This window comes from Chanodichthys erythropterus, chromosome 14 (assembly GCF_024489055.1).
Source record: "Chanodichthys erythropterus isolate Z2021 chromosome 14, ASM2448905v1, whole genome shotgun sequence".
NCBI classification, from domain to species: Eukaryota; Metazoa; Chordata; class Actinopteri; order Cypriniformes; family Xenocyprididae; genus Chanodichthys; species Chanodichthys erythropterus.
Window position 1 is genome coordinate 32746563 of NC_090234.1, and position 12460 is coordinate 32759022.

At 36.8% G+C, this 12460-nt stretch overlaps 1 long non-coding RNA gene across 1 annotated transcript in view; it reads right to left on the minus strand.

Moving 5' to 3' along the window:
* The window catches only part of LOC137036441 (uncharacterized), a 28628-nt gene extending 21679 nt beyond the window's left edge, over positions 1-6949 (minus strand). Inside the window, exons 1-2 of the long non-coding RNA XR_010897196.1 lie at positions 6794-6949; positions 1097-1162 (exon numbers count right to left, since the gene is read on the minus strand). This is a non-coding gene — a long non-coding RNA (uncharacterized lncRNA). The remainder of the gene's footprint in view (positions 1-1096; positions 1163-6793) is intronic.
* Positions 6950-12460: the final 5511 nt, after the last annotated feature.

The window sequence follows — 12460 nt, forward strand, 5'->3', positions numbered from 1 at the left end:
TGTACATAAGGTTTCCTCTGATCACCCTATGCACATTAATATCACAGTGTGTCTCGTGTGTGCCCCCTGATGGAAAATATTTGCAACAAAAAAGTACAAATTCACACTAAACAGGTATTTTAAGATGATTAAACTAATGATTTGTAGGTGCATGATATCATTTTCTGACCAAAAAATAAAAAAACATCAAATTAAATTATTAAGTAGTTAAAGATGCAAAAAGCATTTTATACTCAGAGCATTAATGGCTCAATAATTGATTTAGTATTACATTTACCACTAGTACAGTATTTGATAATAAAAACAGAGCTTTTGCTCCCAATCCCTCCAGTTAGGGTGTGCATAATTGGGGGCAAAGAGGGGTGCAGGGGTGAGCGGGTTCCTTGATTCCATGTACATAACATGTCCACTTGCAGGCGTCCGGCCACTGCACTTCATCTTTCTAGGCAGTGGTGTTATCCTTGTCATTTGGGGGAAAAAAGAGGAAAGGGGAAATGTGTCCCCCCCTTGTTTCCCCTCTCTAAAAGCGCCCCTCTCTTATTCCCCAACTCAATTCTTTCAGTCCCCCCGGGGCAACAGCATTCCAAAACACACACAAGAATTTCCTTTTCTTCAGTTCACAAACCCTCCCCTCCAACCTCACTTCAAGAAGAGGAAAAAAAAAGATACATCACCCTCAAACAAATGGTCCTTACACTAAATAACAAAAATAAAGAAATAAAACGTCTGTGCAACTTATGACAAGTCATTAAACCACTTTTTTCACACTCTTTTTCTCTCAATAAAATGCATTTGTCATATACCACACACACACACACACACACACACACACACTGTAGCTACAGCATGTGAGCCTCGTGCATGCGGTATTAAGTTCGAGATTTTAAGCACAAAGCAACATGAATGCAGGAGGCAGCAAAAACAAGTATTCTTTTTAAATTAATTATCACATATATCATATTTGTGCCATTAATGCTATAGTTTGGCCACATGCTACTCGAAAGAAAAAAGATTAACCAAATGCTGAACAATGCATCTGAAGCACACACAATATGCAGCTTATGGCACAATATAATAAATCAGACACAGGACGCACCTTTTGTTTGACTTCACTGCAATCTTCCTCCGTGCTCCATCACCGCTAATAGCGGACAATCTGTTTCTGCGTCCAGAAAAAAGAAAAGAAAGAAAGAACGGTATGAAAAAATGAGCTCAGGTCGACAAAAAGAAACTAGGACTCCGTTGCAAATGCAGAACACTTCATGTTCATCGTCGCATGTTTCATTCATCTGATTGTCATTTCCTTTTCCCTTGCGCCGGCTGCCTTTTCACGTTGTGCATTAACATACCGAATGGCTTGGAAATGCCACTGCTACCCCATTCACATGAACGCTGCTGACTTCACCACTAACCAGCATTCAGTTCAGAAATCCCCCTCTGCCGGGGCCGTCCCTAAACGCGCGGACATAACAGGGATATAACGCACTGCACGCAGGCATATCATATACATGTAACTACACGATTTGAGGAAACTCCTAAGTCAAAAATAGACGTTTGCGCAAAAAAGGCGAAAGTTATAAGCTGAGATGACATCATAACTTACATGTTTCTGAGAACAGAAAGGGGTAAAACAGCTGCGTCCTCATAACTCTAATTTGTAGGCAGATGATAAAGATTTCAACAGTAAATTCAAAGGGGAATTTGTCAGTACATTGTGTTGCTCTTCATGTCGTACGTTTAAAAATAAGGCCCGAAGCCACTGGATAGGCTACCTTTCTAAAAGGTTTTTAATATTCAACAACACAACATCTGTGTACAAACAGTGTACGAATTATTCAGTGACTTTCGGGGATTTAAGGACTTCCTGTGAGTAATTTTCGCGGCTTAATCTGCTGAAGTTCGTCTCGCGCCTCTTACGCAGTTAGTCAACTGTCTGCTAGCCGGTTTTAAATTACTTTATTTAAAATTAGTCTACTTTATCTACTTTTTAAAACAAAATTTTATTTTTGTGATATATATAAATGCATGATATAATAATAAAAATTGTTTTTGTCGACTTAACGGAGCCAAACATAACGCTCTCAAACTGTGTTGTTATGGTTACCAGCTCAGGCAAACGCGACTTCTATTTAATAAGTGCACTTTCACTAACTTGTAGTCAAACTTTTGAGATAATTAAATGTTTTCTTCTTCTTCTTCTTCTTCTTCTTCTTATTTAAATCCTGTGATTCACAACCTTTTTCTCTGGTATTCCATATATCGCCAGCAGTTCAGTTTAAATAACATGGATGGGAATCAGTGTTTTAAAGAACCCATTAACCTACGCTAAGAACATATAATCTAACCTGAGGAGTTTCTTCAATCTCCAAAGACCATGCAGAGACAACACAAGAAACACAGTGAAAATGGTTCTTGATACGATGAAGTTTCTATTGTTCTGCAAGGAACCATTACATAACCTTTAAGATATTATCAGGATCTTTATTACTGTTCAGAAGTTTTTAAGTGCTATACTGGCATAAGCTGAAGAATGTTTATCTCAGTAAAATTAGTTTAGAGACTTTAATCCAATTGAGGAGGAAGTTAACACTCGGGGCTTTCAATTGACTCACATTTAATCAAAATTAATTTGAAATAAGCCTTTCATGTGTATTTAGGTGCTTTATAATAGGCTTACATTCCTGTGGATTCTGCAATGTGTTCATTGAAGATTATTGTATTTAATTATTAAGTAAACACTGAACGGTATAGTTTAGAAATCAGTTCCTCATCTGGAGTCTAAGGAAATTGTGTCTTAACTTCAAAATCTAAATATCCTAAAGGATACAAGAGAATTTAAGAGCTGATTAATGGCAATTGAAATGTAAAAAGCCTCCATTCCTAACACAATTTCAACTGCAGTGCATGATGCTTAAATTTGCATGTTGAGTAATATGAATGCGATCACTCATGTAAGTACTTTTGTTGGTGGACACCGATATGGGAAACCACTGAGCTTTGTGTACAAGCTGGTTCCCCCTTTGCTTTCCCTCCCGCTCTCGACAGTTGTTTTTACAGTAGACACCCGGGGTTTCACCAGAGAGTAAGAGCAGGAAAGAAGTACAATGGGAGTTCACCTAACTGACCACATCGTCTCATTCACAACAGAGACCATGATCTCTCTTCTTCAATCCTTGTCCCGAATGCAGAAAGGATGCATGGGGGAAATACAACAGCTGTGGGAGGTGCCCAATGATTTACATAAAATTTCCAAAGTGCCAGATTGGCATATGATGAAATGTCTCGTTTTTTCCATTCTCTCTCACACTTTCGCAGACAGCATCTCAGAGAAAGCTTTCAAGGGAAGGATGAGCAGATGATGAACTTGGGGAATTTTGCACAATCAATCATTTGACAGGGTTTCAGAAACACTTTTGTATGATTCTAAGGGTGGATTCTTGTTTAGTAGATATCCAAAAAGCTAACAAAATGTGCACACAAAATTACATTTTGAATGAAGAAAGGTGGAACTGAATGCACTAATCCATATAGAATTAGATCAAGCTTCAATACATAAATCAGTTTTGAACTGAGAAATGTGACAAATTTTTATTAAAGGGAAAGACTTCTTGGAAATGAATATTAATGATATTCCGCTGAAATTAAGATTAATCTCATTTGTAGCTAAGGCATATTGTTTCGTTCTAATCAGTGTGAGCACATCTGCACACAGAAAAATATGAAAACATAACCTGCGCAGCATGTCTCTTCAGTCCTGCTCTCACACACAGCACAGTATGAGCCTTTACTGGTATGGAAACATTTTAAATATCAGTTTCACAGCTGCTTCAGCCAAATAAGACACAAGCGACAGACAAAGAGTGAGAACAAAACTGTTGATAATTTAGTTGTTGTATACTAAAGTTCATTAGTGCACTTTCAAATAATCAGACTTTTAAAAAAAAATGATATCTGATAAATGGAGCTGAAGAAGGATACTTCTTTTTTTTCTAACACTTAAATACAAATAGCCCACTGCAGCTAAAAAATTACAAATATATATTTGTTGTTTTCACAGACAAACTCTTGAGAAGCAACTAATCGTTTTATAATATATATAAAAAAAGCACGATTTGATTCTTCAGTTCTATCATGATCAATAACGCCTTGGCAACATTTGTGTTTTGATTTCAGGTTTTAATTGGTTTCAATTTCAGGACTGACAGGAGTGGTTCAAGAACATATACAGATATACAGCAGCCAGATTGCAAAAGTACAGTTGCACGTTTTAACAAAGTGTTCCATTTCATGGCGCAAACTGTGAATAAATCAAAGAAGCGGAACACCTTTCACTTGACCAACTGACATATATCTATAAATTATTAGGAAAAGCTTTTCTAGTTAATGAGAAGTAAAGTCTGTACACAGAATTATGCCAGCTGTAATATTTGGCAGTGAATACCCTTGTGGATCAAGCGAAATCCACTGGCAAATACAATTTCCCCCCCCCACTTGCAGCACATGATAATGATTCAGTGCTATACTATTTATGAATAGCATGATATGGAAGAATGCAGATTTAAAATCAAAGAAGCATTTTAAAGATCTAGATATATTGTCTCTATGGTTGTGCTTGGCTTAAGATGCAGACAATGGAAACAATACCTGAATGCATTCTCTCAGTCTCAAGTACCTTTAATCATCTGCGGCTTCAGTCGGCTGTGGCCGGAATTTGTTTAACCATAGTCTAAAGGACATGCTGCTTTTGTTTAGTTAGACCAGATATATTGTAATGAATAACCACTCCTGTTATATGCAGTTCATATGTCACCATGTTGCATGTGATTTCTACATTCTTTGATATTGGATTCTCAGGTACATTTAAAAGTCTATGGTGGTTTGATTTCCTATACATGCACATACAATAAGAAAGTAGCAAAAATCGCCAGTGAATTAACAAAGATCTCACATTCCTAAACCTAAAGACATCTTAAAGGAATTCAGCTGAACTTTCACTTCTTTCCTCATTCAGTCAACTACAGAATTGATTTCCAATGTAGACAAACATACTCTTCTTAAATGAATTTTTAGGTCAAACAGTCTTCAAAAAGGGATATGAAATGATAATGTGCACATAGTTATTCTTGAGTGTATGAACAATTAATACATAGGATCAACTAATTCAGTTTTTTACTTTGACAGTGTTGTTGAAATACCAGTAAATCAATTCAGAAAGATTGAATCATTCAGTCCTTATCGCTAACTGAATCGATTCTGAGTCACTGTACACAGTTTAAAATAAAGAACAGATTAGGCAGTACTAAAAAAAAAATGAATCTACAGTGAACAAAAAAAAAAGTTTTATTGCATCTATATTTGTTATATTTATATGTCATAGGTTTGCTTTTGCGCCCTCAAGAGACGCCGCCTGCAGAGATTTTTCTAGTGAACGTGTAGTGAACGAGTGAGTTGGTACTCACTAAGTCTTATATTCGTCTACCAAATTTGGGTCAAATATGGACAAACCTGACCAGTGGGTTAAAAATGTAATTTAAAAATTGAACCCAATGGTTGGGTTTGTCCATTTTGTACCCAAATTTGGTTTGAAACAACCCAGCATTTTTAGAGTGCATACGCTCGACTTTGAATGTAAAAGCCGCTCGCAAGCAGCACATCCATAGAAACGTCCCTCTTTGTTTGTCATTTGTAAGGACGGAATGAGACCACCTCTCAGACCACACACCATTTAAATTCATCGGTGCATTAATCAGTGAACTGGAAATGAAAAATATCGCCAACCCTGTGGGGAAACGACAGCAAGACACTTCACGCTCCCAGTAGACAGTGCGATTCTAACAGCACCACAGGTGGGTCTCTTTGTATCCCCTCCCGGTTGTGCCCCATTTTGGGAAAGCCCCTCGGCGGCAGACAGCAACCGTCTCCAGCTGAACCTGAAATACAAGCCCGAGCGCTGGATTTTCCCACTGCAGCGAGGGGGGATTGATTCCCAGGGATCCGTCTGAGCTAAACCCTCTTAAATGTCCCCCTGGCTTTTGTCTCCACGTTTCAGCTGAAATTCACAGCATTCATTGAGCACCGCTTCAGAGAGCACAGGAATGCTTCGGGTTTGACAGGCACCTCTGCCTTCTGCAAATGTATGCTTTTGGTGGAATATTTCACATACACACACTTCACTTGTACACACACACACTTGGTCACCCACACACATCGAGCTACACCCTCCCACACAAATACCTATATCCAAACACCCACACACACTCATGTGCTCCTGAGTGCACATGCACAGGGCACACACACATATCCACCCACACACATGCTCCAACACAATAAGTTTCTCATGATAGCTCTGATCTGGTTTCGTACGGAATGGGATACAACACAAACAAATACGCCAGATAATGGCATTAGCCGAGCTCTCGCTGGCAAGTTTAAGCAGTTTGGGAAGAATCAGATAGGTGTGCACGATCCATTTATCTCTCTTTAACTGCGGAGAACAAAGAGAAAAGCTGCATTTCTGTCCTTTGCATTCCATTCTAGCAGAGACACTCTCTCAGCACAGAGAAAACAATTACAGATCCCAGTCTTTCAACAGATCCACTCTCACTGCAGAGCGCTGCAAACAGTGAGGTGCCTCTTTTCTTTTCATGAGGAGTTGAAATTGACCACATTTTTAGCATGAAAGAAAACTTTACATCACTGGAGAAACTCTTAATACATTTAGATAATATAGATCAACTCTTGAGCATTACTTTAGCACAAAAAGTTGAAGTTTATCTTCAAAAAAGAATCTTACCTGCACACATGGCACAGTGTGATTTGTGTCTTCCTTTTTCTTGTCACTCCATTTCCTCCAGTGCTCATGTGCCTGTGACTGACTGCAGTATCCTGTTAAGATCTGCTGTTCTATGTGTGTGTGTGTGTGTGTGTGTGCGTGTGTTTGAGGCTGAGCTTTTGCCGTTCTCTGCGAGTGTCACTCTGGAAGTGTTGTATCCACAGCCTGCCTTGGGTTTAACTACAGCATCTCTCCACCCCCATGGCTGCATGGTAAGCGTGTGTGAGCAGGGAAGGTTTCCTGCCTACACGGCTCTGTAAGTCGGCCCCCAGCACACCCCCCACACCACACACACACACATTCACTGCCTACTTTAAAATACCGTCACCTGACCAGCCTACCACAGTCAGCCCACACATAGTTCAGATTTTTCCTCTTTTTTTCCAGTTTTTTTTTTTTACATCAGTTTTTCATATCTCAGTTATGGTAATGTGAAAAAACAGTAATGAAAATCACCAAAATGATCAATGAAAAAGCACAAAAAGTTGGTATACTGTTGCTCTCTTTACCAACAAGAGGTGTTTTCTAGCAAGAAACTCTTCATCAGGCACAATCAGACTGATTAATTTTGTGAAAATTTGTGCGCTGTGTTTTTGAGCTTTTTTATGTGAAAAACAGTTACAATGTACATTGATGTCTTGCATATTGTATCCATTAAAACTACATTTTTAATTCTGAATTAAGCATCTTTTCAAAATATATATTTTAATTTCTATTAATACATAATTAAACTATAAAATTATAAATTTCTACACTCTAAAAAATGCTGGGTTAGAAACAACCCAAGTTAGGCTGAATATGGCCAAACCCAACTGGGTTGTTTTAACCCAACCTGCTGGGTAGTTTTATATAACTCAGCTATTGTTTAAAAATAACTGTATTGCTTGCTTAAAATGAACCAAAAGTATGTTGGGCATTAATATTTATTAATATGTTTAATAAATGAACATTTTAATGAATAACAATTAAACAATAAACATTTATTAAATTGCTTATTAATAAATGTTCACCTTTTCATTATTATTATTGTGGCCTCTAGTAATTATGTGTCTGATTTTCAATTTTTAAACAATAGTTGGGTTAAATAAAACTGCCCAGCACACTGGGCAAACATTTAACCCAACCACTGGGTTTGTCCATTTTCAACCCAACTTGGGTTGTTTTTAACCCAGCCTTTTTTAGAGTGTATTCTTTGTTAAAATAAGCATTTTAAATATAAATATAACATTGTTATAAATATTGTTTACAACCTTTTAATACAATAAAATAAACATTGTGATACTGTTTATGCAATATAGCTTTTGGCTTTTTTTTTTCTTCCACAAGCTGCTGTTCTTACAAATAATGTTTTGAGACATGATCCAGTTAGGATTTGTCATCTGAGAGAGAGAGAGAAAAAAAAGAGGAAATTGTAATTCATGACTTCACAATACTAACACTGTTATTGGATTGATTACTCACTCCATTAAATAATAAATAGGTCACCTCAAAATGTGTACTGTTTTCCATGTGCATCTCATCTAACCAGTCCTTTAACAGTCATAGACGCTTTTAAAAGTGCCAGGACTCAATGAAATGTCAGTGTACGGAAAACATATGCCTTTGTTGAGAACACAATCAGAGATCAAACAACTGTTGGGGCGACACAAAAAAACAAATATGGATACATGGCCCCAAACATATCAATCAGTATTTCCATCAGCTCTGAAATATTACAATGGAGCAGTTTATTACTCTATGTGGAGGGTAGGAGCTGTATGGTGTTTTTTTATTCCCATTTCTGGGAAGATATATTAGAGTTAAACTCTCCATGTCCTTACCCTTTTAAAACTAACCAGCATCAAAGAGGTCATAAAATATGAACTTGTCTGTTTGAGAGACCATATAGACAACAAGTGCTCTATTAGAACCAGACACCGCAGTTATACAGCTTTACCGTCACTGCTGTGCATTAAGCTGAAGTGGGTGTGCACGGTTCAATTTGTGATTACTTTTCTGAGCTGGTAATTGGACTTTTTAGAGAGTGAGACTGAAAGAATATTCCTATGCATTCAGGTAATATGACTATGGACAAGAGGAAGGAATTATGCGTGGGCAGAGCACACATTCTGTCAATATGCAGATACAATTCATAGACACTAATGGAAAAGAATGAGGCTTATCTCCATTAAATACCTGCTGGTGCCTAAAACATTCAACTTCAGTTGGGTTTGTACCATGTTTTAGTGAAAATATCTAAGTATTCTTAAAACAAGATACATACATATGTAACCTAATCTCTTTATTTCTCTTTTTCTTTCTCCATTTAAATGATGAAGATTCACAAGCTAAGACACTTAAATGTATGATTGTGTTCAAGTCAATGAGAAATCAAAGATTTAAAGTGGTCATGACATTTTTCTCAGAAACAATTCTTAGAACAAACATATAATCCTCCGTCGCGATTCATGATGTCATAAAAAAGAAACCATCCACTTGTTCCTGACGCTGGTATCCTTCTGAAGACTCTACAGAAATGTGCAACTTTACACTTCCATTTACTCTTCCATTTGTCATCTTGTCGACAAACTCAATCACGTCAGAAAGTGACAGGTATCTGTATACTTTATCCAGTGTAGACACCTTCATTATAATGTTTTATTTGCTTTTGATGCGACAAGAAGCTTTTATCCGGTGTAGGCAAGTGTCAGCCATTAAGCGACTGAATGGCAGTGGGCGTGGCTTATGGTGCAATGATGTAAACCTATTCGTCGATGTCTTGCTCTGGAGGCAGTCATATGCAAATGTATTTGCCTGTGTGACATCACAAATCCCACAATATCAAAAAAAGCAGTTTTTGGAGCTTGATTAAATAAATGCTTTGTTTATAATGAGGAGGACATTTTAAGCCATAGAAGAACCTTTCAGTCATCAGTTCTTAAAAGAACCTTTATTTTTTTAGCGTGAAGAACATTTTAATATTCTAAAAAGCTCCATTGTAAAGACCTAAAAGGTTCCATGGATATTAAAGGTTCTTCATGGAACGATCAATGCCATTAAAGAACCTTTATATTAACCACCAATATCTATGAGAGTGAAAGTTTACTGAGCTGTCTAAAGAATTAATTTGAACTTTTTTGAAGTCATTGTTTCTATGCATGCAAACAACAGAGGCTGATGATTTGTTTCCTTGTGTCAATGTTCTTCAAAAAAGTTACATTAATGAAATAATGCACAGCCGTAGTAGACTGTCAACTGTTTATGTGTTACTTGCAAATTGTGCATCCTATTGTACAAGAAGGCATGTACATTCATTAAGCAGACAGTGAGATCTGAAAGCTTGTTATCTTTCATAATTGACAGGCGTGGCCTCTTGGACACAAAAACACTCACATATTCAGTTGAGTAAGTTCTCATCACATATGTAAGTGCAAAGACCCCACCCCTACACCCTTACCACAGTTTCCCGACAATTCTCTCCCACCTTAAACGAGATTTTACCCACAGAGAGTTCATCAACTAACCCTGTTCTCACAGACACATGGGTCATTGGGTTCTTTCTCATTCAGGGTGTCCAGTCTTGAAATTTCCATCCTGCTGTTTAAAGTGAATTTACCAGGGAACAACACAGATTCATGCTGTGGAAACCTGAGATACCTGCAAACACCCGTATGCATTTCATAAAATACAAGGAGGACCCGTGGAATGATAATGACTGGAGTAACTGATGAAATTGTTGCTTTGCATGCAGTAACGACCAAGAGTCATTCACAATCAAGAACTTTTCAAGTACCTGCATAAAGTTCTTCAGCTCATGTTGCCCTTGTGCTGGTTCCACTGGCTTTTAGAAAACATAGATACATTTCTCTCTTTTTTTCTTGAAAAAGACAATTGCCAGGAAGATGAATTGGTTTTCTTTGCAAAACTTTGCAGTCATCTTCAAGTTAGGTACTTTTTCATAGGTGGGATGTGGACAGACACAGTGGGAATACCCTCTGGACTCTCTGCTCAGAAGACGATTACCGTAACAAGGCAGCATTATCTTTGCTTTCAAAAAAATCTTTAAAGGGATAGTTCACACAAAAATGAAAACTCTGTCATCATTTACTCACCCTCACGGCGTTCTAAAACTGTATGACTTCTTTCTTCTGTGGAACATAAAAGAAGATATTAAGAAGATATTATGGAAGCAAACATTTTTCAAAATATCTTCCTTTGCATTCCCCAGAAAAAAGTAAGTCATGTTTGGATTTTTTTTTTTCATCCCTTTAAAATAAGTTTTATTAGTTTACAAACAAACAAAATATAGTTTTTATGATAATTATGAGTCATTGGAACAGATATATGTAGTAAGTTTCTTGGACATTTCATGAACCGTGTGATGATAAATAATACATCTGAAATATTACAACTTGAAACACTGATACTGAATGTGGCTTTGAACACTGAAAGATCATTTATACACCTCCATCAACAATTTCAGAAGACAGACTTTCATCATGGAATGCATGCGAGCCATTTTGTGCAGGTATCTAAATTATTTTCATTCAGAGCCACCAAGGACTGATGAGCTATTTCAAGATAATTCCAACTCACGTTCTATTTTTAGTCATTCTTTATTTAACCTCATCTTGTCTGTATAATTAAACATTAGAGGAAATGCTGTTTTTTTTGTGTTATTCCTGCATCTGGAGCCAGTTAGAATTTCTTTGACACTAGTTAAATAATTATAATTCATATCAAGGATAACATATTAAGAAACATTGAATATTTTCCTTTAAATTAAAGTATAAGAAGATAAATAAAAGATTATGTATGGTATGTTAGGTGGAGGAGGACATGCTGTTCTCGTTTTGATGTAGAAGGGAGTTTCCCTTGTAATTTCACAGCAATGAAAACAAAAAGAGACATTGGTAATTCATAACAGGGTGCTTATTCGTACTTACATGGAAATTATTCAAATTCAAATTTAAAACACTAGGGATGTGTTGATTTAAGTTTGAAGTTGCTTTATGATCTGATTATTTATGGAAGGCTACACCCCAATGAACGTGACTTTCAATTCAGAGCGTATGCCTGGTACCATTAACCTTCATTCATTCAGTAAAGAATACAACTCAATCCATTTCATTTTGGTGTTAACATGATGCTAAGTTGATGTTGTGATAGCATAACAGCATACATATATATTGGTTAGTCTATTTTAATTTGATTTTAATTTTAATATTTGTCAAGAAATATCAGATCTTAACCATTTGCTGGTACTTTGATGGACCAGGCAGAGGGCACCGACGTCACTATCAAAGAATCACAACGTGAGCAGTGAAGTACCACATCGTGAGCCAATGTGGTTTGCTTATGCCTCAACAGATGTTGTTGGCTTACAACTGGACAGGAAGAGGAATAGAAATTTTTACTTTCTTAAAAGAAGTTCAACACAGGTACTGCATTCTGGTGTTCTTTCACAGTTAATTGATTGGATACTATGAAATATATAAACTAAACTATTTTGTATAGATATGCATTTCAAATATCTATCCACCCAATTATCCAACCATCCAATTATCTAATTACCCAATTATTCAATTACCCAATTATCCGATTACCCAATTACCCTTCCATCCATTCATCAATCCAATTATCCATCCA